Raw genomic sequence first — 24,898 nt, forward strand, 5'->3', positions numbered from 1 at the left:
TTGGCATCATTTGAACACTCTACTCTTACTTTAAAAATGTGTCCCTTGCCTAGAGCTTTAGACAAATAATCTAATTTCCCAACAAGCCAGTAACATTCAGTTGAGTGCTGCTACTAGAGCAGAATAAAATATGTTCCTGTTATGTCATAAATGGAGAACTGTTGATTCCAAAACTTACATGTCAAGGTGCAGGCAGGGGCTGATGAATTTGTAATACCTTACATTTCTGGATGAACTCCTTTTCAAAAGCGTGACTATTCCTCTGAGCATGGGAGATATGCAAAAGCAAGTAAAAAGATGGCTATACCAGCCTACACCACCAGATATTTCCATTCCTTTTTGCACTAGCTAAAATGCAATACTCATGTAATAAGCAAAGTCCAAAGAATGTCAATTTAAAAATTCCTCTGAATGTTATATATCAACTGTGTCTTATGCCAACATGCTTCACTGTGCATCTTACTCCTTCTCCCAGATACATTTTCTGGTGTCATGTACCTTTTAAACAAGAGGAAAGATGTTTAGCTTATTCTACATAAAAACTCTCAGCAACCTTCTGAAAGCAGATACCTTTAACAAACAACCTTAAATTAAATTGTGAAAGAGTCCCACTTAAAAAGCAAGCATGCAAACAAAAATCCCTAAAAGTCCTTGAACAAGCCCCATCTTGAGAGAGAACTTGAGAGAGAACCCTGCACTCGGCTGAGGGTGATAACCCCAGAAACTGGAAAGTTTCCCAAAGGTTTAAGAGATCTTTAAACATAATTCCCTCTGCAACCGAAATTTGAACTCATTTCCTTGGAAGTGAAACTCTAGCCTATTCATGCTGGTAACCTGAAGTTAAGGCACCATGTGAAGTGCCTGGCTTTTCAGGCTAAGGCTTTCCGCATCTGCTGGTGCAGAGCTGCAGCACAGCCGCACAGACCTGCTGTGCTGGGCAGCTGCGAGGTCTCTGAAGGAGGCAATTAGTGCCAGGCTGATGCCTGTTGATACCTGCACGCTGTGTGAAGGTGAAAATGCAGGGTATGTCCATAGAGCAGGAGCCCACACACATAAGAAGGGACTGTGGGCTATTGAGGCATGGACAGCTAATGGAAATACTCTCTGCAGTGCCATGGAGCAATGATACTGCCCCAAAGCACCCACCCAGCTGGCAGGGCTTTTGGACCCCTAGGAGAATCCATCCTCAGGAAACATAGAAAGAGATGATCTGTGTTTAATCACACAACAGAAATGTTTCTGGAAATGCCCATGCACGTATGGAGTCCCCTGACTGGGGAGGAAGCTGGCATCTATGAATCTCATGACCAAACAGGGCCATATAATATATATAAATGCACACATGGTCACGTGTGCTTTCCTCGTGGTCTGTGCCTATGCCTTGGCTGGATTTATGAGAGGTGACATCAATCAGTTTGGGAAAAAGTTTGGTTGGGATACTCAAGTTCCAAGGAAGGAATGGATAAAATCTCCAACAGATCTGGGATTTTGGAAAGCTGTTAGACTCACCTAAAGTAAAACACAGAAAGTGTATCATGAAACACTGAATATGGTACTTTTCTTCCATTATTTCTGAAAAGAATAACTAATAATTTTGCCTGTGCTGTAGAAAACTCTGAGACAAATCTGTCCTTCAGGTCACAGGAAGTTGTGACATACAGGCAAAAATAAAATCAGTGTTGCATTCAGTTTACATCTGTGTGGTTCCCACTGCTAGAGCCAAGATTATTTTTTCCTTTAGTTTTAATCATGCATGCAGAAAATGAGAACTATGTAGCACAGTCCTTCAAACCAGAGTGGCAGATGTCCTGACTCCTTTTCCCTACCAACAGCCTTTTGGGGCCACACCATCCCTGATCATTCCAGAGCACAGCTTCACTGACAGCATATACAATTTGACAAGTAAAAAGTACAAGATGGTGAAGGAATTTTCTTCTCTCCCCACCCCCACCTTTTAGCAGCACAGAATCTATGCAAACAAATTATATCATTTGCCAGTTGATTAGCCTTTTCATCTGGGAATACCACTTCATTTAAAATAAGGGATTGGAAACCCTTCACAAGAGACAGGTAAAACTAGCACAGACACATCATTCCCAAATATACCTAAAAAAAAAAAAAATAAAAAAGAAAAAGAAAAAATAGCAAGAACCAGGGATTAACCAAGGGACCTACAAGTGGGTTTTTTTGTTTTTGTTTTTTTTTGTTTTTTTTCTTTTCTTTTGTACCTGCTATGGGCTTTCTTGGAGAGAAATAGTTACTCCCAGAAGTGATGGAAACCCTGGCTTTGCCCTGGCTTGAAGCTGAGTTTAACTGGAGGGGTGAAACAACTTACAAGTACTGATTGTTCTCTCTGTTAATTCAAGTAATATGCTGGCCCACAGGGGCCCTCTGCTGCTCCTCAGCAGCCAGGGCCAGGCAGAGACATAAGTGAGGGGAGCAGAGGGGGTGGCGGTGCTTGACTTTCCCTAGGGGTCCCACAGTAGCCAAAGCAGCTGCTGAGGAGAAGCGACACTTCACATTATCCCCATTGTATCTATTGCAAGGAGCACAGTGGGCAAGCAAGCAGCCTGTCCCATGGGAGGGAGGGATGGAAGCTGCCTTAATCAGCATGGCAGGAGCCAGTGCTGCTCCCTGCACTATGAGAAGATGAAGGGAGATGTGTCCCCATTCTGTCCTGGAAATAAAATGCTTCTCTTAATCAGTCCAGTTTAATAATGAAAGTTTCCACTCAGGCAGGGCATACAGGACCTCTCATATGCTCTTAAAACTTCTTCCTTAGATTTGTTGGGCAAAAAGACACCATAAATTACAGGTAAAACCCACAGGTTTTCTCTTGATGCTGGGAGCCCTCACTTCAGTGAATCTCCACTAGAGCTTCAAAAACTGAAAATTGTTCTCATTGTTTTTTCCCAATGATGACATGAAACCAAGACACAGCACAAGGGCAACTAACTGCAAATATCAACCTTCAAAAGATAACAGCTTATATGATCTCTGACAAGTTTCTGTAGATGTTTTATTTTGCTACTATTTAAACCTACAGCAGAATCCTTATGCATCCATATGGGTAATCCTGGAGTGGGGGTAACACAAGATCCCCAAGATAGACATGGGCCACCTTGGGCTGACAACAGAAAGGGGTATATAAAAGAAGATTTCAAGATCATTTCCAAGCCACTAGTAATTTTTTTTCTGCTTGCCAAGATACACACATCTTGATACAAACAATACAAAGTTTTCTGTTCATAGCATATAAACTTCTATAAAAGTTCAGCAAAAATTCATGTGGATTCAATCAATGACCTGGAGAATATGAGAAAGGAGTATTCTTTTTTTTTTCACTAGTAATTTGTATAAATTCAGCAAAAAAATTGCATTTTTACTGTCAGTCAATATACAAGTCCTTTGTATGATTTGGGAGGGCATGACATCCAAACTGCCTAATTTCATTGATTCAGTGCATCTTCTGCCAGTCAACAAGAGCTTTCAGCCTAGACAAACACTAAAATAAAGCATACCAAATAAAAGCCATGGACATATAATTGTCATTTCCCAAAAGCTTCTTTCAGTCCCAGCTTCTCAGAAAACTACCCAAGCATTAAAGCTGCTGCCTCTCAGGGAAACTAATTATAACCCAAAAAAAAAAAAGGGGGGGGGGGGGGGGGCGGCAGGATGCAACCCACATATCTAATTGAATATACAAAGGATAATTGTGCCATTAAAACTAACAACATTTGAGATGGCAAAAAACCACAAGGCAAGAATGGATGTGTTGGACACCATCAGGCTCCCATCAGATTATTCACATAAAAATGCAGCCATCACCAAAAGAATGTAATCCTTGTGTGCTTCCACGGATATGGCTCAGATGTGCATGCTGGTATTTCTGAGCTCTTGCAGAGCTGAAAGTGTCAGCAATTCATTGTTTACTGTCTGGACTGAATTAACTCTTGGAGCTCCTTAACAACACCAAGCAAGCCAGTGCTTCATCCACCAAGGCATGCTGATTGCCATCCAAGTAAGTATAGGCTTCCACATAGTTCTAAAGCAGGGTCCTCCTTGCATCATCCAAGGAGCTGCTCACAAAGACTCCATTTAATCACTGCAGCTCCACCTTTGTGGCACAGCAATACAATTGTCGTTTTAAGAAGAACTAAGTCCGGGAATCAAGGAAAGCCAGTGGGTACTGCCAGGAAGGCAGCAGCAGAGGGTAGCTATGCTTTCTGGCCATAATTTGTCATGAAAAAGAGTTGCTATCTCTATCAGTAAAATTGCACAGCCCCAAATAGCCAAAGAGCCTTATCTCTTATCTTCTTATCTTTCCCCCCCCCCGGGAAGATATCTCGGGCATATTTTCTGAATAACTTCAGTCATTCCCTCTGAATGAGAGCATATTTTCTGAATAACTTCAGTCATTCCCTCGTCTAACCTTGCCAACAAAAAGCTCACTAAGACAAGTTTTTCTGTCAGCAGTTGAGCTAATGAAACTCAGTGTCCTATGGATTTGTTACATAACCCCACAATACTGCTGAAACCAGCTTCCTACCACCCTGTTACAAATTTGGGTTTACTCTGCACCCCTCACTGACAGTATTCTCAGGTTTTCTTATGTTTACTCATCCTTCAAAAATAGTCATGTCCCTGAAAAACTGACAGTGAATGACACCTAATAGGTATCTCTCCCTTACTGCTGTCACCTATTCATCTTGGTGGTCTCATTTATTTCTCTTTCCTGTCTGACACCCTACAGTTACAAGTCTCCAGTGACATCTTTGGCTCCCACAAAACCTTTACTTTTCCATTGCTTTGAGTCAAGCAAGAAACAGCCTATGGTCTAGCTGGCTTAATATCTTTCACACAACAAGAGGGCAGATGGCTTTTGTACATTTGGGACAAAATGAAAGGACAATGGCTGAACGATCACAGCTTTACCTTGAGGGGGCATTAATCAAGCCTTTGGAAAATTTCCACCAGACTTCATGAAATTAATAAAAATGTTGATGTCTTTGAGAAGTATTCCTTTCTTTCCAGATTGGCTGAAATTTGCTGACAATTGGAAAAATTACGTGGAGGAGCAGGGTGGGAGGGACCAACAGATGGACAGATAACCATGGTAACTGTATAAGGCTAATTTCTTCAGAAAACCGCACTAAAAATAGAAGAAAAATACTGTGGTTGACAGAGTTAATTAACATAAACATACAAGGTTTTTATTCTGTTAGCATTCTTACTGGTCTAACTATTGCATGAGAAGTTTAGTTGCCATTTCTGATAGAAAATAACTCAGTTGTGCAACAGTCTGTCTGCAAAGAGTCCCTCAGACTCTGAATTCCTAGGCCAAAGACACCCTTTCCTACTGCTTCTTTGCATTAGTCAAGAGTTGCCTCTAACAGACACAGAACAATCTCTTCAACTTGTCTTGTGGATCTTTTCCTTCTCTGTCTTTATTGGTATTTAACTTGGAAGAGCTGCAGACTTGTTCTGGTTTGAAAAAGCAAAACCAGTGAGAATCTTCAAGTCAGAAATACAATTTATTAGGAAAGGAAAAAAAACCTAAATACATGCAATAATACAAATGGGCACCGCTGTCAACCAAAGCTGTGTATTTTTGTGGGTCAGATGTGCCAGGCCATAGGATCCACACAGTCCAATAGCTCCGATTGTCCCTATCCTCTACCTGGCTAGAGGCAGGACCCCTCTATTCCTGGTTGTGGTACACGTTGCTCTCTTCCTGTAAATAGGTTCCTGAGGTTCCTTCAAGAGGATCAGTCATATCATCATTCCTATATTGTCTGGAATTCTGTGTATCAGAGACTGGAGCAGCACTGACTCTAGGTGAGCTCCCTGTGTTAAGTGTTCCTCTTTTCAGTTCACGTATCTGGGCTGCTAAGGAGGAGGTGGGCTTTCCATCCCACTTCCTCATGTCTTCTCCATGCTCCTGAAGGAAAAACCAGAGGCTACCTCGTGGAGTGTATCCTCTCTCCTTGGCTGGGGTACACCAGCTCTTAATGGCAGAGACTCTTGTTGGTTCTGGCGAGATGTGGTAGACTTCTTCCTTGAGTTCCTTTTTTAGTTTCTGATGGCTCTCTTCAATCAAGCTCCGGACTTGCTCAGCCAGTTTTGTTTCTACGGACGAGACATGGGTACGATATGGGGCGGTGACAGTGTCCTCATAAATTCTTAGTTTATTGGCCAAGACGCCTACTCTGTCTTCACCTTCTTTCCAGTGCAGTGTTGCCAGGTAACGGGAATATATCTCTGGTCCAAGCTGTGCAAATATCAACCACATTTGTGATGTGCACTGGACACAATCTGGGCTTTTAGGAAATATCTCATCTTCTGAGAAAATTATCTCCAGCACAGCCAATTCCCTCAGGCATCGGATACCTTGTTCCATTGTGCTCCACTTTCCTTGGTGCACCTGGAGGTCTTCTTTACAAAGGTATCTGTCCCTCACACTCATCAGCAGTCGCTGCCAGAGACTGAGTTTCTTGGGTTCTCCCGATCCCCTGGTCAATGACTACATCTTGGGACAGTGCTCCCAGTTGCCTGGCCTCACTTCCATCCAGAATAGTGTCATTGGCTGCAGCATCCCAGATGCAAAGCAGCCAAGGTCAGGATGGACTTGTTTGTCTGGTGGGTGAATTCCCTCTGCAGGTCACGCAGATCACCTAGAGATAGAGAGCGAGTGATGATTTCTGGTTCTGTCTCTTCCGTGGGGTGTGAGGGTCCTGCCGCAGCTTCATCAGTCACTATGCGGACTGATTTGCTCTTTGATTTCTTTTTCTGAACGGGAGCAACTGCTATTGATTCAGTCTGTTCTGATTTGATGACGGTTTGTGTGGAGATGCTGACGGCGCCTTCGATTTCTTCTTCTTCTGTGACAGTCTGTGTAGATACAGACACATGTTTTGCTTTCAGTTCTTTCTTTTTCTGTGTCAGTCTGCATAGATGTTGTTGTCTGGCATTGGTTCTTTCCTCCTCTGTGGCAGTCTGTGTAGACATGGACGCTGTTGCTTTGTTTTTCTTTTCCTCTTCCTCAAGAAAACGCTGCATCATACCATGTAGTGCTTTGTTCCTAAGCATGTTGCAGTCTCTGTAGAGAAGACAAAATAGAATCAACAACAACACTATGGTGTCCTTGGCATCCAGAGGGAACTCAACTTTTTCAAAAACTGCTGGATCAACCCTAAAAGGCTAGAAAAAGTAATTCTTTACCCCTCCCCCCAGGGGCTGAGTGCAATTGTTGAAGCCTCAGATGTAGCAGCCTAGATTAGGACAAGCAAACAAAATTGAGTACATGTTCCAAATTATGTTCATTGTCTTGGAGGTTGTCATGCTATAGACATAATAGATCATTAAAGCAATTTTCATACCATACCCTGCTTTACACAGGAGCATTATAATCGTCAGATAATGCCCTGTGTGCGGAAAAATATAGAGAGCCAGATATAAGACCCATATAATCATCCTAAGCATCATAATGAATAGGTACTTCTCAGTACCTCGAGCCCCACGTTGGGTGCCAAAATTATGTTCTGGTTTGAAAAGGCAAAACCAGTGAGAGACTTCAAGTCAGAAATACAATTTATTGGGAAAGGAAAAAAAAACTAAACACATGCAATAATACAAAAGGAAAGAAAACAACCACTGACAGAGTCAGAATACAACCTGACACTCGGGTGGTGGTGGGAGTCCAGACTGGAATGGCCTCAGTCTTCCTAAAGTGGCAGATGTGGTTCTGTCAGATCCGGTAGAAGGGTGTAATCTGCCTCTGACGGTGCAGTAGAGAAAACACCAGCTGTTCCCAGTGGGAAGCTGCCTTGGGTTTCAGGGACCCAGATTATGTTCAGTCAGGAAATACTTGTCTCCTCCCTCTGGGCGGAGCATCCCACAATGGGATGATGTAATTTCAACAGTCATGCAGTGACATTGAATGGGCCATTAACAACAGATATCTTCCCGGGGGTGGGGGGGGGAAAGATAAGAAGATAAGAGATAAGGAGGAGGTAGAAAATACAAGAAGAAACTTCTCACAGATGGGAAATTAATAACATCATGTATTTCAACCTGGGACAAGACTGAATAAGGATATTAAGACTGACATTTGAAACAATGTGTTATGTACTAAGGGTATAAATCAAAGTCATGAGGTCAGTGGAAAAATTCTCATTAAATTCAATCAGTTAATAGAGAGTAGAAACTCTTGGTGAGAAAGTATGAGAGCATCTCATGTGACTGAGATCCTCTGGGCAGCTGAGGTTGGCCACCCTTTGTGTGCTGAAGCCAGGCAAAAAAAAAAAAAAAAAAAAAAAAAAAAAAAAAAAATCCAAGCAGTGCAATGCAGTGACTTGCAGAAATGCTAACCTGAACAAGCTCTCCAGAATATACAGCTGTTAGGGCTGTTTCTAGTATTGGTGCAGATTGTGATACCTCTTCTTTCAAGGGATATAGTCTAAAAAGGTTGCATGCCCTCATAACACCTAAAAATTAATAAAAATACTCCTTTGCTCAATCTCTAATTTTGGAATTTAAGTTCCTGAGTTATCCTTTCAGCCTAGCCTGTAGCTAGGATGTTTTGTCTGAATGCTGCCTTTGATTTGTAACACCTTGAACACAGACCAGATACATTTTTTTCAGTAATTCAAAACAGCCTTTAGGACACTACTAGATGACACACTAGAGTCATCGAGGGACTTACAGACACTTGTCCAAATAAAGTAGAATTTACCTGAAGGAAAAAGCCGCTAGAAATTCCATCTAAAATGCACCTTGGAATGTCTTTGATGAGTGGTAAGCCGATCTTGTTTTGGTAGGAGTATGAAATTAATTCCATCTACATATCAGAGGTGCTCATTCCATGGGATCATGAGATATCAGACACAAACACAGAATAAGCAGGTTTTGGTTGACCCATTATTAAATTTTTCAGCTCTGTGATGGCAGCAGGGCAACTAAGAGACCATGCATATAATTGCAGCAATATGCAAGGATAGCAGAAACTAAAATCACTACAGTTCATTCAAAAGTGCCTAATCTTCTGCCTAAGGAAATCAATGTAATATAAAAAGATTATCTGATATAGGATACTGTTGGAGAGTTCAGATCTTTTTTTATCTGCTGCTCTGTTCCAGGCAGGCTTTTTTTTCTCTCTCAACTCATGCAGTGCAATCATGTCAAGGAGTTCTTGAACATTTTGTGACCCTAAAATTTTCCCCTTATTTGGTTTTGCAGATTCAATCACTTTACAGGGTGCCTAGCCTTCCCCAGGGGTATGGACAGACCATACAGCCCTACAGAGACTGTGAGATTCACCCCTGCAGCCTGGTTTGGGTTAGCACCTTGCCAAATGACCCAGAATGAAGCAATCACCTCCTGCTTCCATACACCAGCATCTACATTCATTTCCAACGTGCCAGCTCGCAGCCCTCAAAGTAACATTCTTCAAAGTTGTTTCTCTGCTGCTTCTCCTGCAAAACATTGTCTATGGGAAAGGAACAGACAGATGTCAAGGTCAGCATGTGATTGACAGTCAACAGCTTTTACTTCTCCTCCCTTGCTCACTCTTGCTCTGTTACTGACAGTTCAGCCTTTCCACAGCCGTTAGTTTCCTTGACTGCTACCCCAGCCATGTATTTCCATTGCGAAAATCTGAAGGCAGGCCCATCTTATTGGTTATTTGCAGATCTTCATGGAACACAGACACTAGAACTACATGAATGCAGGTCAGCAGCCAAGTTAGTGACATGGTACTTTTTGGAAAAGGAGCTCACATGACATACATGAAAAATTCAAGTCCTTGCAGAGATTTCTGTGATGATTGATAAATTCTATCTCAGCAAAGCCACCTTCTGCTGTAAGTATTTCAATGGCATGGAAGCTTCAGAGAGGATTTTTGGTTTTCTTTAATCTTTTGGTATTTGTCTCACAAATCTGATATAAAATCTTGCACTTCATTTCTACAAACTTTGTGACACAGGCAGGAAGAAAACACAAACATCTGAACTACTTGTGACATCTGCCTGGGAGATTAGATGAAGAAAAATGAAGAGCTAAACCTAGCTATGGAAAAGGAAATAAACTATAACTGTTGTCAGGTGCAGCAGAGCCTCTTGGGAGTTGTAAGGATTTGGTCTTTCCAAAAGAAGGCATGCAATCAATTAGAAAAATAGCCATAAAATTATTTATTTTCAGGTAAATGGATGAATCCTCAATTTCACAGGTTGAAGAGACCAAAGGAAAAGACATCTGTATGTTTTCATAACTTGTGTTTGGGTAGTTACTCATTAGAAAAAGTTAGAGGGTTTTGACACTGTGAGTACACCATAAAACCTCATTTTCCTCTTGCATCCCTTACAAATAAGTATCTTCTACTTTCCTTTTTCATTCTCTGGGCTGTAAATAAGGATGGTAACTATTCAAGAAGAGCATGAAAATAACAGTCAAGTTTGTGTAGCAGCAGCTGAAAATTTTCTGGCTGTTCAAAAGAACAAAAATCTACTTAGAAGGCACTCAGATGCTGGAAAGGAAAACAAGAGGTGTCAGTGGGCAAGAGAGAAGCCTGGTGCCCTCAGAGATGTGACATCCCAAAAGGTCCCTGACAAAGCTCTGTAACTATTCAGCAGCCAGAAAATGCTAAAGCTGACTGAAAAGCTGAAGCAGAAGACAGCATGGGAGGAGGGAGACCTTGGCACTGTATGGAAGTGGACACCACATTTCTCTCTCATGAATGCACAGACCAGCTCTAAAGGAAATGCTGTAAGATGAGGCAGCCTCTAATTTTAAATTACTTTTACATCAAAATCCCAGGTAATGTTGCAGCACTACAAAGCCTCTTTGCGAGCCCTTGCTGAAGCGGAAATTTTTACTTCACAAGAAAGCCAAGAGTGGGAGTTCCTGAAAAAACAGGCCAAAAGCAGTTTCCTTGTGAATAACACTAATATCAGAAAGTGTCCTGGATCTCAAAGAGAAACCAGTGGGCCAAGAACCTGGTCACTGGGCTGTACTGGTCCAAGGGATGCTGCTCAGAATATGAATCATAGAAGCAGGACGGTCACATCCTGTTCTGAGTGTGCTGTTTATTTTTCCTCCTCCTTCAGTCCTGGACATCTCTGCTGTGCCTGCCACCAATGCTGCCAGCTGCAGAGGTTATAAGGTAGATGGCTGTCAACAAGAACTGAACTATAATCACAGCAGCTCCTGAAGCAGCCATCAACTGGCAGCCAAGTTCAGAGAGGAGACAGAAATCTATCAGTCAAAATCTTTTCTGAAAAGTGACTGGTATTTTTTTCTGTCAATGGGAGTGCAAAGCATGGAAAAGTACTATTCTGATTTGGTTATCTCTCCATAACTACTTGCCTTACATAGAGGTAAGTAACTGGCTAAAACCAGCAGCTGAGGAAAAGCAGACTCCCCGCCTGGCACACACCAGCCTTGAGGCAGTTTTGGTATGTAAAATCAGTTAACAGAGAAGACCAGCTCTGCCTCCATATCAGTCTTTAAGACTGTGTGATAGACTCTGAAGCAATAAACATATTCCTTTTACACTGAGGAGTTTTGTCCCTGATTTTCTGGTCAAAGACAAGAGGGCAGTGACAAGCACAGTATTTAAACTGCATGACAAAAGGGTAGAACTGTGGCCCCCCCAGTGCTGCTCATCTCATGCCCCTCAATGAAAGACTAAGCAAGGAAGCCCGAGCTAATTTAAGCACAGTAGGAACTTTACTACTGTTTTCCATGGGAGGAGAGTCTTGTTGCAGTTATACTGACACCTACCCAGCCACTGCATTTTTATAGGATGCCAGCAGACCTAACATGGGTGATACTAGTTCTCCAATGAGTGCCCTTATTAACAGTGACAACATGGCTTGTCCATACAACACACAACTGTGCAAAGGTCACCTTGAAAGGAATTTTACTGAAGATCCCAGCTAGAGGATGCAATTGAAAGTGTATTACTTTAAATAACTCCCAAAGTCATGACCTCATTGCTGCAAGATGTTGGGAAGGCAGATATTTAAGGGACTCCTTCACTTGTTAAGCTCATCACAGCAACCTTATTAATGTTTTAAAAGGTTTCCTTTGTGAAATCAGCCATTTAGAGCAGAAAGGTAGTGGAACTTACACCAGCAAGCATGCTCCATCAAAAGCAAACCTTAAGTTAACAGGAACACACAGCAGAGTGTCCAATAAGGCCAGAGCTTCTGTAAGAAAATAACTGTACAAGATAACCCCTCTGAAACACATTAATATTTAGTCTTCCTGCCATTAGTGTAATTTTCCCTGACCTCAGCAGCCTTGAACCCAGAAGATGAATGCCTTACAAAGCCCTTTTACTCCCCTTGCTCCTTAGAACAAGATCAGCCAAGGTGTTCAGGGAGCTCCTGTGACAGCTGTGGCTTCCCATGGGACCTGGGTAGCCAGGAGGCAGTATCAAGCCAGAATCACCTTGCCACCACCAGAGACTTCACAGGCATTTTATAGAGGGTGCCTTGTCATTTAGTCATTCTTGCTGTTTCATATGCTAGAGCTATCTTCTGGAGGTATGGCAGATATACCAGTCCTCTGGGCACATTCTGCCCTTAACAGGGTGAGACCATAACACAAGCTGGAAGAATGGTGAGATGAAGAAAAGAGTTGTTTTTCCTACACACTCCAAAGAATGCTCTTGAGCACAAGTTGGGGTTAAGCATCAGTTTCTAAAATCGTAGGGCTGCCTATGTCAGGAAGAGCACCTTCACCCACACTGTCACCCTTTTCAGGCCAGTTATGGTTTGTAACATTGTGAGCAGAGCAGCAAAAGTTTTCTAGCCCTGTCAGTACCCCAACAAAAGAGCCCCAGTGACTTTTGTCGGGTCACCTTCAAGTTACTGGAAGTGTTAGCCCAGGATGGAGTGAGACACTTCCATTCCCCAGACACTGAGCACTGGTCCAGTAACTCCCAAATTCGGGGTTATGACCCCATCTGAGCTTCAGGAATTATGAGACTATTTACAACTAAAGGTCAGTTGCACCCAATGTCTATGTTAGTGCTACAGACCCAGAGTCATTCACATCCACTTCTGCTTCCCATCCCAGCATTCCCTCATCTTAGTCTTCTTGTTGGCTTTAAAGCAAGGAAGAAGAAACAGGCATAGAAACATTACATTTCTAGTATCTAGTTCTCAAAATTTTATTTACTATGAAAAAATTCCCCAGTTAGTCAAAATTCACATCAGTATTGCCTTCATTTGAGCAAGTGCTTTACCTAAGAAAAGAGAGGGAAAATGAGAAAATTTGGCTCCCTTGGTACTGATAGAGTCGAAAAACTTGGCTGGTGAAAAAATAGTACCTCTGTCAGAGGCTTCATAGATAAAGTAACCTCTCCCAAATTACAAGAAATATACATGTTATTATCAAAGAATAAATACAATTTCCTTCTCAAGGAGCTATAGAACTCATCTCTGAAGCAACTTGTCTGGGGCCATATGACAGCAATCTACTCATGTACTAGCAATATGCTCCAGTGGGAATCAGGTAAAACAAACACTAGACAAAGGATCAACATGTCCCTGCAGGAACTTACAGATTCAACCAGAAATTCTTTATTTATTTACCAGGCCTGTGAGGAAAACACTTTTTCTTTAGAAACACCTTCTGATAATAGCTTCATGCTAAATAATCCCAAAGCCTGTAGAGCTGCCCTTCACACCCTGCCCTAGCAACATCGCATTATTCATTCTATATAATGTACACTGGTGGTATAGAGAAATGAGGAAACGGGTAAGAAAAAGGAAGAGAAAAACAAATGGTGAAGGATATTTAGGCCAGCTGGATCTGATATTCCCTAGGATTAAGGAAGTCACAGCACTGCAGGAACAGCATTGACAAAAAGTCCCCAAATCCTTCTGTCTTTTGCTGTATGCTTCAAAAAGTTGTCAATGACTTTAATGAACACAGCTCCAAAATGTTTAAATAAAGTCATCCTTAAAAATATTCACCCACTTTTCTATGTCAGCAAAATAGCTTTGTGCTATAACTATGCTAGTTAGTTGTTTTTTGCACAAGAATCTACCTGGAAAACAGGCAAGTTTGATTTGCACCTGTTTCATGGATGCCAGAAACCACTAGTATGCTTCCCTGCGACCCTGCTAAAAGGGATTTCACTGTGCTGCTTGGAGGGGAAGCAACAAGGAAGCCTTGGTACAGCACTTCAAGTTTATGAAGGGATTTGTCCGTGAAATTGGTGACCATGCTGATACTACAGCGAAGAGCCATCATTCCTTGCTTTTGTCTCTAATTTGAAATAATTCACAGCAATTTGTAAATCCTAGATATTTTCCACCGTGCTTATAATTTTAAATAATTTCAAGTATGTAAATAACTTAGAGCCAGAAAAGGACAGAATGCTACAGTGAAAGAAATGCTCATGCTACTCAAACTGGCAAAGACCATCTTCACCATTAGCAATGGTGAGTGACACACATTTGATGCCTCATCTGCTAAAAACATAAAGTAAGTTTAGGAAGAGTGCTTGGAGCTCAACATGTGCCCCAGCACAAGGTTTGGACACAATTCTAATGTCCTTCTTGGTTTTAAAACTCACTGATAACAGGGCAAGACAGAAGGAGAGCTGCAGCCTCTTTGAAATGATGTAGGACAAGCCACCCTGAAAAGAGACTGCTGCATTCAGAGCCAAGGCAGGCAGGAGTTTGATGGTACTAGCTAGTCCAAAAAAGAAAATATAGAAGATATAAATCAAATATCAGTGACAGCTTTGGAAATCAGCTAGTACATTACATCCTGCCAGCCCAAAAACCTGCATCTCTTCAAACTCAAAGGAACTGTCAAAGTAATTACTGACAAAAAAACTGACAAAAAACTGAAGGGAACAAAATATTGACATGGAATCTTTTGCGTTTATAAATCGCAGGTTTCATTTTTCAAGCCACAAGTTTCCTCACCTATGCAAATGCAGTACCTCAGGAAGTCTTTCCCCACAGTTTGCTCCTATTCGTGTAAAAACCTGCATCTCTTCAAACTCAGAGGAACTGTCAAAGTAATTACTGACAAAAAAACTGACAAAAAAACTGAAGGGAACAAAATATTGACATGGAATCTTTTGCGTTTATAAATCGCAGGTTTCATTTTTCAAGCCACAAGTTTCCTCACCTATGCAAATGCAGTACCTCAGGAAGTCTTTCCCCACAGTTTGCTCCTATTCATGTAAAAAAAATATCCCTGTTATATAAGCTTTCTTTGGCAAAGCCCAATTATTTTCTTTTACGATTGTGTCCACCCTCCAACAAATAATCAACCAAAACAATTATTTTCCCATTCATTTTGATTAATTCTGATCTTCATACTTTTAAGTACTTAAAATCCAGGGTCATATAAACAGTGGTGCAAATCTTGGGCCCAAAGACTAAAGCAAAAGCCTCCAGGAAAAGCCTCCAGGGATTTTATTGCTGGTTTGAAGCACAGTGCTCAGCATGAAGGTGACAACATTGGTAGTGGAGACTTGGACAAAATTTACCTCTGAGGAACCACAGATAAAATCTTAGCAATGCAAGCAGGTCTTCTTGTACTTATGGTAAATTTAATCTCTGGTACTGATTTCATTTCCTTTGGAGGTCCAGATAACCATCTGGCATAAATCTGTCTGATTCCTTTGACTTCACCAGGATTATAATGCTCCAAGCCAGTTACAGATCTCACCCAGTGGCTAAGGAATATTTGCTCATTTTCACTTAAAGCTGGCAAATACCGATAGCTTTAAGTTTCCAACCAAAGGCAAAGGTGAGCTAAACAAAACCTATTTTTTCTAAACAAGTCAAAAAGGAAAACCAGACATTATTGCAGTTCAGTCTGAAACATATAACTGAAATTAAATGAATAGGCTTAGACTTACAAATGAAAAACAAAAGTTCAAAACTTTTCTTCAAAAAACAGCCCAGCAAATGGATGCAGGGTAGGGGGCTTCATAGTAGAGAGTCAAAATAGAGAGGCAGTTTTCTGTCAAAAACACCAGAATTATTTCTTTAAAGGAACAACAAAGAAAACTTTTTTTTTGAAAAAAACAACAGGGCAAGTTCTACTCTATATGATGTGTAATTCTTCAAAGTCTCACTTTTTTTCAGGCTCTGTATGACTTAGTCAGGGGGGGCAGAAATCTGTCCTTTCAAGCAGTAGCTAGTTTGTCTTTCTGTGACAACAGCAGCAGAATAGGAACCTCACCATCTCATTTATCTCTTCTGTTCTCCTTTCAGAGTCTGTCCTATGCCTTCAATACCTTTCTAGTGTGAATAGTCTGGTACAACCTAACATTAGCAAATCTAGGAACTTGGAGAGACCTGGTTTCCTACTGCTGAGCTGTGCTTGACACAAGGGAGAGACCAGTTCACATGTAATTGCATAGGAGCATGTGTGCTTAGGTGTGGCATTCCCCTCTCACATCACCACCTGTTTCACCAGGCTCTTGCACACAGCACTCAGGATGCAACAGCCTTGGCACAGTGGTGTGCAGCTGGCACTGAGCGTGGCTCAGTCTCCAGACCTGGACGTGCAGGTCCAAAACACAGGAGGTCCAGCATCAAAACACAGTCCCTTCTACTTCAGTAGTGTCAGGATCCGACCATTGTGTCTGTCTAAAGGCTCTCCCAAACCATTTATTAGCTGAGAGGGACCTGAATGCCTGGCTCTTTCTGATACCTGATGTCTAGAAATAAGGTGCTGCTCCTAAGCAAGTCTGCCTTTGAAAAATTCATGTGTTGAAATTGCAGCCATTCATTCAGCCTCTGTGCTGTACTGTCAGTTTCTCCTGCCTCCTCTCCCCTGTGCCACAGTCAACACAATTCATTTTCCCTCCCTGCTTCCCTATGTACCTCCTCAGGATACAGCCAGATGTTTCTTCGAAAACAGCTCCTGCCTGCTCCCCAGTCCTCCCCTTCCCTGCTCCTTCCCTCTGTCAACTAATATCTGAAGGATTGGATGTCCCTATACACCTCATGGTTAATACAGTTTGTCAATATAAAAAAAGGCAACAACTGCAGTTGTTTAAAATTAGGCAAAATTTGGGTAGGACAATCTCTCACCTTGCAGAGACTGCTATGGATTCTCTTGAAGTGTTGTGAGCTCTTGTCTCCAGGGAAAATGTATTCAGTGCCCAAATGACTTGCAGCTACTCTTTGGCATTGCTTGACAAAAGTTTCACTCCTACCAAAATAACAATTCTTTCAGTACATGTTACATAGTCTGATGGCAATCGGGATGGGGATACTCATACTGGGACTGTGCAGTCCCTGGATGTGTGTGGCCCTTAAAACCAACTGAATTCATCAGACAAAAAAGCCCCGACTGCAGAAATAGCAGCTTGGCACTGCCTATTTCTTTTTAAAAGCAGAGTTTATTACCTTCTCACAGCTGGTGCCTGGGTGGCATCAGCCATCTGGAATTTGAGTTTCTTTCCAGGAACTTTGTTTTACCAGTTACATTTTCATTTGCTCTTCAGAGTTAGAAAGCAATGCAAATTAAGAGCAAGTATGCTCCAGGATCCTTTGAACTGTACTTTCCAGCTGACCACTGGACTCTAATTTTGTTGCCAGGCATTTATCTTCATAATGGATGGATTTGTTGTTACCTTTCCAGAGCTGTTTTCTGACAAGGAATTTTAATTTGAGGTGACTTGCACAGAGTCCCAGCAGGACTGATTCTGAGAAGTGCTCATTATGGGTGTGGTCAGCTCTCCTGAAAGAGAAAGACTATCATATTTAATATGTGAGGCAGGAAAGGACCAGTCACTTGGCCCTAGGAGACTGTGATTTTCAGTAGAAAGTGAGTAAAACTCGGTATCAACTTTGAGACATAAAAGTAACATCTATTAATTCATTAAATACATTTCACATTAAAAAAATAGAGAATCACTTGATTCAAGGCTAACAGGTTTGTGTCAGCTAGACAGTTAGGAGAGATCCTAAATTTCCCCTTCTGTTTTTTTTTCTTGGGCTGGGTTTTGGTTGGTTTGGTTTTTTTTTGTTTTTTTTTTTTTTTTTTAGTTACAAACTTCAGACAATGGCTCAGCTGTGGCCCAATCCATTCTTCAAAATTATCTTCCAATATAAAGAGATATTTCAAATCCTAAATGTAGGGGCTGGAAAGGAAACACCTGATCTCTGTGTGCATCATACACTGAACAGCTGTAGAGTCAGTCCTTTTCCAAAAGGCTGAAGCAATGAAACTCCCTGTCTAGTTCTCCTGCCTTCAAATCTCATGTGTATAGAGTTTCTGGTCTTTTTTTACCACAGACTTACACTTTACTTCTTCTGTCTTGTAAGTATTCTTACCACCCATTTATGCAAAGGGAGACAAATGTTATTCCCTTGCAGTTGCATAATCTTATCTGTATTTATAGCTATATGAATATTGATGCAAGTTTTTCCTTATCCCTTTCCTTTTCCCAATACAAAGATCCTGTAAGGAAGAGTCCCAAGGAAAATCTGAAAATTTGTTGTAGTGACTCACATTAATTATGCCCCAGCCAGACTTTGCTTCTATCAGGCTGAGCCACTCATTAGCTGAACCTTTGCAAAGAAAGAAAAAAACATAGGGACTTTTTTTTTTTCATTACTCAAGTCTCAGTATTTTTATGTTACAGCAACATGGATTATGGCTTCACCAGAATTTTTATTAAATTTCCCATGACTTTCCTGTTTTTCTTTTTAGTATTTCTTTCATGCAGCAGCATCTTTATGACTCTTGAACTGACTTGAGTCATGGGTTGCCAGGCAATACATTTCCAGGTGAAACTGATTCTCTTGAAACCTCTTCTTCCATTTCACATGCTCTATGTGTTTCATATTTATTTTTCAAAGCCCCAACAGCAAACATATGACTGAGATGTATTTGTCTCCCTGTGTCTACAAATGCAGTTGTTGAGAGGTTATTCCTAGTATATACCTTGGAATTGCATTGCCTTATATACAGCCCTCACCCCACTAGCTGCCCAGCCTGCCTGCTTTGGGGAAACAGAGCAGACCTGTTGTCTGCTAATTTGTTGTGAACCTAAGCAAGCCTCCTGTGATTCCTGCAAAATTTTTCCCCATATCTTTTCTGCTAGTCTCTGTGAATCCAACACATTTGAAACAAAATGCTAGGGCAACTCTCTTTCTGACCAAATATTAATGTGGTCAATTACTTCAAGTGAAGTTAGAGGAAATTGGCATCTTCACACTACTCAATATTTTTTGTCTCTCGGGTTCACAGTACCCATATTTTCACATTAGAAAAGAAAATTGTGGTCCGCATCTAGTTTCCTAAGCTTCACTGGCAAATCTTGACTACGATGTTGGTGGGTACTGTCTAGATGGCAAAAAACTAAAACAGATTTACCAGATTTTCCCCAGAACAAGTTTTAGGAACACATGTGGCTTCAGCTACCCTTGAAAAGATGATGTAGAAAAACAACCTGCCTTGACCTTTACAATTACATAGTAAAAACCAAAACAGTGCTTTTGTCCAGTAGGAAAACAAAGTGACCAAAGGCATGCTGGTCAGTGACTGGCAATTCAATAGTACATGGAGAAGTGTAGCTTGTATCTTGCAGGGATTTGATGCCCATGTTTGTGCATCTACTGCCCAACAGACAGGAGTATAACCACAAACTTTTATGCATAGCAGCTGCCAATGGGTGTAGTAAGTACATTAAATGGGCTTCAGATTTATTTGGAGGGGAAGGCCTCTGAAGTTAAGGAGAGAGTTCAAGCCCCATATTTAGTTTGAACCTTGCCCACTGGATAGTTCCCACACCTCTGAGATTTCCAACTATCACATCAGATCCATCTTTCTCCAAATGAAAGCTGTCCCAAAGTGGCTCATCACTGTCACGTCCTTTCTACATCAAGAGCCACACATCTAACTAATTTAGACAACTGTATCAAATATCTCTGCTGATAGATTGACACCAAATATTTGGCCTCAAACATGGAGACACTTCAGGCAGAAACCCAGTGAGGCCACAATTTCATAGAGACCTTAAACCACCCCAGCCCAGCCCAGCCGACACCTCTCATTCCTACCCCTCACCTGCCCCTTTGCTGGTATTGCCCCAAGTATTCCTGCAGCTTCACAGTCCACAGGGTGAAAGAAGTGATCTAGTGAAAGATAAACTCAAACCAACAAAAAGTAAGGCAAGTCTCAACATGGATGAGTGGTCTGGCCCTCACCAGTACATGACCTCACAGCATGTCCAAGGCCACCAGAGAGAAGGAGATAGAAAGGTAAGACTCTGTGGGTAGGCACAGAAAGGGGGTAGGATTGTTCTTTGTGGTGAGAGCTAATGCCAGGACAAATTGTTGGAGAACTGTGGCCACAGTTAAGGAAGGAAAGTAAAGCCCCCAGCAACAGATGAGTCAGGACCGCATCAGCCAGGTGGCACAACGAGATGAATTCTCAAAGGTCCAAGCACATGTGTTGGTTTTTTCCATTTAAAACTTGCACAAATAACTGTGACTGATTTTCCTACTGTACATGCTGTAAATAACTAGTTCTGCTTATGTTGTACTTTATTCTAACTGAAATAACAGGGATTTTCACCACAGATAGCTCACATTTCTTGTCCAGAATGGATAGTGAAGCGTAGCGGACCTGAAAACTCTAGATGGGAAAGCTCACCTTCAGAAGTGCCCAAGCCCTGCAGGGTGTTTTCCAGGGTATCCAAAGGGTACAGAAGGGTGTTTCAGCTGAGTTGCAGGAGCTAGCCTGAGAGATAGCATTGTGGGTCAGAAGAAGAAATGTATGTGGTGCCTGTCACGATCCTGAACATCCCAGAGAATATGACTTGTCACCAATGTCTCACACAGAGGCAAACTGCAGCAGGAGAGATTCCAGTCTCTTAGCACCTACATATCAAGTCGTGCTGAAAGCAGAAAGAATACAACAAATGTTTATTTTGAAAATGAAATTTGATCTTCCCACAGCCAGTTTAGCACTTCCTTTTCTGTTGACAAGCAGAGGGTCAATATTTGCTATTCTCAGGCTCTTATGTTCTTGCTACAAATACACATTTGCATGAAGCTCAGCACTACCAAGGCTTTTTGACCGTAAGCTAAAAGAGCAAAAATTAACTCAGAAGTGTTAAAAATGAGAGGGAAGCCTCTCCTCGAACTACTATTTCTTGTAGACAATGTTTCAAGGTACTTGGCTCACTTAAGTACTCTGTAAATATGACTTCCAAGAAAAAAAATTGCTGTATTTCAGCTCTAGATTAGCCTGAGCCATACTATAGCTCAGCTGTTGAAACCAACTTCTGAAATTATCCCTGTGAATACAATTTTGTCAAGCAGAGTTGGTGCTGCAAGCCAGGATCAGCTGAAGAAATATGGATTACATCTGCCTCATTGAATCCTGTTATTATCATTATTACTTCACAGCTCATATTTTCTTCCCAGTGCGGGGCTCTCCAAGCACAGGAATTCACTGAGCTCCTGATAACTTGCCACACACACTAACAAAGCTGGCATTTATCAATGCTTGTTAGAGCAGCATTGCAGCTGCTGTATTCCTGATCCCTGCTTCTGCATGAAAAACCCTGAGCCCTGCAGGCAGGCATGGTGAATCCACACATTTAATATTGCACAGTGCCACACTGCTCATTTCCCACTAGCCCAGAGCCCACCGCCTGCGCTTCGTCTCATTTCTCTTGCCCCTAGCTTTGGCAAGATGCACCTGCTAAAACAACTCTCTCCACCTCAAAGGTTGATGGTCTGCTCTCCCCTCCTTCTGCCCATTTTCACCATTACAGCTCTGTTTTCCTGGTTGGGCTTTTCCACACAGTTCCATACCTTGCAGTGACAAATAGCAATGCTGTGACTGGACTCACTGCTGATGGTTGGGGCTGGCACTAAAGGCAATTGTAATACTGTAAAAAATTTTTTGACAAGCACCAAAAAAATCATGTCCTGCACTAGGCATTCCCCATGGCTACTAGCTTTGATGCAGGTTTGTATGCAAAGGAAATCATGGACACCCTGTCAGCTCCACCTCCTGGCTCAGCTGGCAAACCCTGTGTGATGTTAGTGTATAAACGAACAGTTCAACTTCTCAATAGCTTCACCGGCGGCTTCTTCAGTTCATTTTTCCATTTATGAAACATATGTTTTTTAAAGGTCATAATATTGTAGGCTCTTGGTGTTTGCAGCACATTTATCTTCACAGAGGTGACATTTGGTTTGGCTATTTCTGCCCATCATAGACTTTGCTAATTCTTTTATTTTCTTCAGGCAGGATTAATGAGCTTATGGCTCACCTTTGTATTTTTTGGTGCTTTTGTATTACCATACTTTGGATGGAACTACACAGCTCCCAAAAAGTGTTAGAGAGACCTAAACAAGTCATGAAAGAGACAAAAAACTCAAAATCAACTTCCTCTTTCTTTGCCTCCTTAAGAGCTTCTTCAGTGAACCCTGAAGACAATGCAACCGCTCCCACTAACTTGCAACATGTTGAGCTTCCTCTTTTAGGCATCCAATATTGTGAAACAAAACACTCAAAACTACCATGTCCTGTTGCCCCCACTTCATTCTTCTGTTCAGAAGAAGAGTGAAGTGTGGGGGGAGACAGTAATTATTAGTATAACCAATTCTATACAAAGACTAAGATCTACTAACTATCATGAAAGTAAAACTTGACTCCAGAGAGTAATTATTCCCAAATTTTCATTTGTCTATGTTAAATAAGGAATGAAAAAAAAAAAAAAAAAACAAACAAAAAAACATATGAGGGAAAGAAGGGGGTCTTCTCTTTTTCCTTTATTTTACCTCTCACTGCAGCATAATTGTTGAAGGTGTTTAAAGACATTCTCATCCTTTTCAACTCCTTCTTTCCCACAGCAGCACATGAGCTGTGGTATTAGTGTGAAAGTAGGGAGACCAGTTCACAGAACACATGAACAGATACCTTGTTTCTTTCTCTTGGCAACTCTGGGGACTACTACTTTTCTATTTATTTTTCTGTTTTACATCAAAAATTTTGGATACACAAAATACACAGGACAGCTCTTTTCACCTTTGTCTATACCTGTACCAGGCAACGTTTTTACTACTCTCTATATCTTTATCAATGTTTACATTTTCATCCCACTTTTTCTTTCAGATGGGGCATGCTAAAGCTCACATATCCTCATGGCCCAGGGTTAGAAGGTCCCACCACCTACCCCATCAGCCAGAGGAAGACTATACCTCAGTATGAGCTCTCCTGTAGCCAACTCTGCAATCTCCCCTGCATGCAGCTCCTCTGGGCTATGCAAACTTCACAAAACTTCTCAGTGGGAGATTGTGGGTGTCTGAAAGTACACCAAAAAGACAACCAATGGGATTTTCAAGTATTCTCAACAGGCCTATTTCCAAAATCAGATTCCTTCAGAAAACTGCACTGTTGTCAACTGCACTACTTGGCTTTTCAAAAAGCTTTGAACTCTGAAGCATAAGCTCTGTGTTAAAAACCTGCTGAGATTTTTCCCTTTTCTGCCAGCCCTAAGACTGGGTCTCACAGGCTCTAAAAGAAGGAATGACATTTCCAGCCCCTTTCCTTGTCACACAACCCACCCTGTGCTTTCAATGTGCTTTTTAATTTGTAGGGTCTAAGTCACCCTCCTTACATCCTTACAGCTTACCCAAACCATGCATGGTTTTGGGTAGCATTCCATAGCATGGTAAGCACCTTATCCCTGGGCTGGCTGTATGTGGAACAATTATTACATGAATAAACTTGATGTGTGGTGTGGTTTGTGTTAGCATGGGCAGGGCAAAGGCAAACCTTTGCATACAAGTAGTACATTAGCCCAAGAAAGGCCTGAGGTCCTACAGGAATTCTTTTCCATGGCTCCAGACAAGCCTGAGAAAGCACTGCCTTCTGCTCAGGTGAGAATAAATATCGTCACTGCAATATGCTTGTTGCAAAGGCCAGGGGTGTTTCCCACCAGCTCTGCCTGCTTTAGGGCACCTGGCAGCACCCTGGAGGCAGCACCAAGCTGGAAACAACAGCATTATCCAGTGCTTTGCACATGCAGTTCCCTGCTCCTGCCCTTTGCCTGTGCACTTCCAACACCTCTGTCAGCTCTTGTTTCAGAGGTGCTTTTGCCAAACAGAAAGAAAGGCTCGACCCTCTCCGTGCTAGGGCAGCCTCCAGGCTCCTCTTATCAATGGCTGCTGCCACTGGTGCGTCTGCAGCTCAGAGTCTGCAGCTCCGAGGCCACTCTCATAAACACTGTGAAACTATGGAAACTCTCATAAATACTGTGAAAAACAGGCTGGTTTTGTCCTGATAGGCATTAACAGAGCACCCAAAATACCTGTGGGACAGAACAGAGGGAGAGGCCTTGCAGTCTGACTGGATTTACACACAATTAACTTGAAGCTGTAGAGAACCCTTGCAGCAGACATTGCACTCCTGGGTAAATCCATCTGTGTGTATCCCAACTGGAGCCTATGGTGTCCAGAACAACAGGTTATTTTTCATTTTTCAGCAAGAGAGGACCAAAGAAATGTAATCAAATTATATTTCCATCCCACTAAGCAAGTCTACCTCAAAATATATCCTCTTCCATATAGAAAAAACACTTATTCTGAGGACTGAAAATTGCTTTTAGACTTTTAGCCTTCACAGACTGCTGTGTTTTTATGTTTCTCTTTTCACCATGAACTTAACTTTCTTTTAGTCTTTGGCCTTTTTTTTTTTTTTTAGTATCTGTTGGAGAAACCGCATGAAGTAAGGTTGCTGATTAGATGCACCCAGTAATCCATACCCAGGTTGCCTGTGATATGTAAAAAACACTACTAACATTAGTAGGGCCATACATTCTTGGGGGGTTTACCCACACTGTGAACACAAGCAACATGATGGTGGGTTATACAGTCTCAAGCTG

General features: G+C 41.8%; 1 long non-coding RNA gene across 1 annotated transcript; it reads right to left on the reverse strand.

Moving 5' to 3' along the window:
- Nucleotides 1-1,073: 1,073 nt before the first annotated feature.
- Nucleotides 1,074-24,489, reverse strand: LOC137471327 (uncharacterized). Its single transcript, XR_010997528.1, has 3 exons — nt 24,326-24,489; nt 20,650-20,893; nt 1,074-1,509 (listed from the first exon to the last, which is right to left on the reverse strand). It is a non-coding gene; the product is annotated as an uncharacterized lncRNA (long non-coding RNA).
- Nucleotides 24,490-24,898: the final 409 nt, after the last annotated feature.

This window comes from Anomalospiza imberbis, chromosome 3 (assembly GCF_031753505.1).
Source record: "Anomalospiza imberbis isolate Cuckoo-Finch-1a 21T00152 chromosome 3, ASM3175350v1, whole genome shotgun sequence".
NCBI classification, from domain to species: Eukaryota; Metazoa; Chordata; class Aves; order Passeriformes; family Viduidae; genus Anomalospiza; species Anomalospiza imberbis.